General features: G+C 54.4%; 1 non-coding gene across 1 annotated transcript; it reads right to left on the reverse strand.

Moving 5' to 3' along the window:
- Positions 1-740: 740 nt before the first annotated feature.
- Positions 741-895, reverse strand: LOC125603560. The gene has a single exon (XR_007335555.1). It is a non-coding gene; the product is annotated as a 5.8S ribosomal RNA (ribosomal RNA).
- Between the last annotated feature and the right edge of the window lie 3,574 nt (positions 896-4,469).

Here is a 4,469-nt window from a genome sequence, read left to right on the forward strand (position 1 = left end):
TCCGCGGGGGTAACAAAAGCCCGGTCTTAGGTCACCACCTTAATCTGTATCGGTCCATGGCCTGAATCGATCAGCGTACCGGATTGCTCTGTTCCGCATCCGACCGGGACGAATCTCCGGCCCCCATCTGCTTCCCTTCCCGACAATTTCAAGCACTCTTTGACCCTCTTTTCAAAGTCCTTTTCATCTTTACCTCGTGTACTTGTTCGCTATCGGTCTCTCTCGCCCATATTTAGCCTTGGACGAAATTACCGCCCGATGGGGCTGCATTCCCAAACAACCTGACTCGTAGACATCGCCTCGTGGTGTGACAGGGTCCGGCACGACAGGGCTCTCACCCTCTCTGGCGCTCCTTTCCAGGAACTTGGGCCCGGTCCAACGCTGAGGACGCTTCTCCAGACTACAATTCAAACGTCAAAGACGTCCAATTTTCAACCTGGGCTCTTCCCGGTTCGCTCGCCGTTACTAAGGGAATCCTTGTTAGTTTCTTTTCCTCTGCTTATTGATATGCTTAAACTCAGCGGGTGTTCCCGCCTGATATATGGGTCGCGTTGAGGACTTTGGGTCATCAAGAGGTTTTGTGCTGGAACGTCTGACTATATGACGAGAATTGAATTCACCACCCGCATGTCAAGACGCTCCTGGCGTCCTTAGCACGCATTTTGGCCAACCCGTGCGGTAACACACGGGAGATCATCTTCCGTCCCATATCCTCGAGAGGATGGGGGGACCACGATTTGTGACCCGAGGTAGACGTGCCCTCGGCCAGAAGGCTTGGGGCGAAACTTGCGTTCAAAGACTCGATGGTTGACGGGATTCTGCAATTCACACCAAATATGGCATTTTGCTACGTTGTTCATCGATTCGAAAGCCGAGATATCCACTGCCGAGAGTCGTTTTATACTTTACATTGCAGCACTGCTTCCGAACAAACACCATCTCTGGGTTGGCGAAAGCAGGCTGTTTAGTGATATCCGGAAGCTTTGCGTACCATCCAAATACTTCAAGTTTGAATCTAATTTTTTTGCATGCTTCAGAAGAATGGTTAAAGCTATTTTCTGGTAATTTTTCATGATTTTCTTTTGCTTCTAACCATGTCTTTTGCATGCTACAAAGTTCAGAGTTTCGTGGTCTAAACGGATATCTACAGCAACTTTTGATCAACACTTGACATCCTTTCAGAAAACTTTCTTCAAAAATATTAATTTTTGAATTTTTGGCTTCTCGGGTGATTTTTTGTTGTCTGTTGGTGATTTTGGCCCACGTGGGCTGTCTGTTCAGTACACACAGGACGTCCGTGTGTGTCCGTCAGCACATACATGACGTCCGTGTGTGTCCGTCAGCACACACAGAACGTCTGTGGCTGTCCATCAGTACACATATCAGCACGCTGGTCCTTGGACTCAGCACGCTGGTCCTTCCCATGGACTGTTTGGGTGATTTTGGCCCACGTGGGCTGTCGGTTCAGTACACACAGGACGTCCGTGGGTGTCCACCAGCACACACAGGACTTCCGTAGCTGTTTGTGTCTGTCCATCAGCACACACATGACGTACGTGGCTGTCCGTGTGTGTCCGTGTGTGTCCGTCAGCACACACAAGACGTCCGTGGCTGTCCATCAGTACACATATCAGCACTCTGGTCCTTGGACTCAGCACGCTGGCCCTTCCCGTGGACTGTTCGGGAGATTTTGGCCCACGTGGGCTGTCTGTTAATTACACACAGGACGTCCGGGGGTGTCCATCAGCACACCCAGGACGTCCTTGTGTGTTCGTCAGCACACACAGGACGTCTGTGGCGGTCCGTGTGTGTCCGTGTGTATCCGTCAGCAGACACAGGACATCTGTGGCTGTCCATCAGTGCACATATAACCATGTTGGTCCTTGGACTCAGCACGCTGATCCTTCCCGTGGACTGTTCGGGTGATTTTGGCCCACGTAGTCTGTCTGTTCAGTACACACAGGACGTCTGTGGGTGTCCGTCAGCACACACAGGACGTCCGTGTGTGTCCGTCAGTACACACAAGACGTCCGTGGCAGTTCGTGTGTGTCTGTGTTTGTCCGTCAGCACACACAGGACGTCCGTGGCTGTCCATCAGTACACATATCAGCACGTTGGTCCTTCGACTCAGCACGCTTACCCTTCCCGTGGACTGTTCGGGTGATTTTGGCCCACGTGGGCTGTCTGTTCAGTACACACAGGACATCCGTGGGTGTCCGCCAGCACACACATGACGTCCGTGGCTGTCCGTGTGTGTCCGTGTGTGTCCGTCTGTGTCCGTCAGCACACACAGGACGTATGTGGCCGTCCATCAGTACACATATCAGCACGTTGGTCCTTGGACTCAGCACGCTGGCCCTTCCCGTGGACTGTTTGTGTGATTTTGGCCCACGTGGGCTGCCTGTTCTGAACACATAGGACGTCTGTGGGTGTCCGCCAGCACACACAGGACGTCCGTGGCTGTCCATCAGCACACACAGGACGTCTGTGGCTGTCTGTGTGTGTCTGTGTGTGTCTGTGGGTGTCTGCCAACACACACAGGACGTCTGTGGCTGTCCATGGCTGTCCGTCAGCACACACAGGATGTCGTGTGTGTTTGTGTGTGTCCGTCAGCGCACACAGGACGTTCGTGGCTGTTCATCAGTACACATATCAGCACGCTGGTCCTTGGACTCAGCACGCTGGCCCTTCCCGTGGAGTGTTTGGGTGATGTTGGCCCACGTGGGCTGTCTGTTCAATACACACAGGACGTCCCTGGGTGTCCGCCAGCACACACAGGACATATGTGTCTGTTTGTGGCTGTCTGTCAGCACACACACAGGACGTCTGTGGCTGTTCATGTGTGTCCTTGTGTGTCCGTGTTTGTCCGTCAGCACACACAGGACGTCCGTGGCTGTCCATCAGTTCACATATCAGCACGCTGGTCCTTGGACTCAGCACGCTGGCCCTTACCGTGGAATGTTCGAGTGATTTTGGCCCACGTGGGCTGTCTGTTCATTACACTCAGGACGTCCGGGGGTGTCCATCAGCACACCCAGGATGTCTATGTGTGTTCGTCAACACACACAGGACGTCTGTGGCGGTCCGTGTGTGTCCGTGTGTGTCCGTCAGCACACACATGACATTCGTGGCTGTCCATCAGTCCACATATCAGCACGATGGTCCTTGGACTCAGCCCGCTGACCCTTCCCGTGGACTTTTTGGGTGATTTCGGCCCACGTGGGCTGTTTCTTCAGTACACACAGGATGTCCGTGGGTGTCCGCCAGAATAGACATGACGTCAGTGGCTGTCTGTGTGTGTCCATGTGTGTTCATCTGTGTCCATCAGCACACACATGACGTCCGTGGCTGTCCATCAGTACACATATCAGCACGTTGGTCGTTGGACTCAGCACGCTGGCCCTTCCCGTGGACTGTTCGGGTGATTTTGGCCCACATGGGCTGTTTGTTCAGTACATACAGGACGTCTGTGGCTGTCCGTGTGTGTCCGTGTGCAGACACAGGATGTCCGTGGCTGTCCATCAGTACACATATTAGCACGATGGTCCTTGGACTCAGCACGCTGATCCTTCCCGTGGCTGTCCGTGTGTTTCCGTGTTTGTCCGTCAGCACACACAGGACGTCCGTGGCCGTCCATCAGTACACATATCAGCACATTGGTCCTTCGACTCAGCACGCTGACCCTTCCCGTGGACTGTTTGGGTGATTTTGGCCCATGTGGGCTGCCTGTTCTGAACACACAGGACGTCTGTGGGTGTCCGCCAGCACACACAGGACATTCGTGGCTGTCCGTCAGCACATACGGGACGTCCATGGCTGGCTGTGTGTGTCCGTGTGTGTCCGTGGGTGTCCGCCAACACACACAGAACGTCTATGGCTGTCCATGGCTGTCCGTCAGCACAAACAGGACGTCCGTGTGTGTCCGTCAGCACACACTGGACGTCCGTGTGTGTCTGTGTGTGTCCGTCAGCACACACAGGACGTTCGTGGCTGTCCATCAGTACACATATCAGCACGCTGGTCCTTGGACTCAGCACGCTGGCCCTTCTCGTGGACTGTTTGGGTGATTTTGGCCCACGTGGGCTGTCTGTTCAGTACACACAGGACGTCCGTGGGTGTCCGCCAGCACACACAGGACGTTTGTGGCTGTCTATGGCTGTCCGTCAGCACACACAGGACGTCCGTGGCTGTTCGTGTGTGTCCTTGTGTGTCCGTGTTTGTCCATCAGCACACACAGGACGTCCGTGGCTGTCCATCAGTACACATATCAGCACGCTGGTCCTTGGACTCAGCACGCTGGCCCTTACCGTGGAATGTTCGGGTGATTTTGGCCCACGTGGGCTGTCTGTTCAGTACACACATGACGTCCGGGGTGTCCGCCAGAACAGACAGGACGTCCGTGGCTGTCCGTGTGTGTCCATGTGTGTTCATCTGTGTCCGTCAGCACACACGGGACATCCGTGGCTGTC

This window comes from Brassica napus, unplaced genomic scaffold (genome assembly GCF_020379485.1).
Source record: "Brassica napus cultivar Da-Ae unplaced genomic scaffold, Da-Ae ScsIHWf_352;HRSCAF=556, whole genome shotgun sequence".
Taxonomy (NCBI): domain Eukaryota; kingdom Viridiplantae; phylum Streptophyta; class Magnoliopsida; order Brassicales; family Brassicaceae; genus Brassica; species Brassica napus.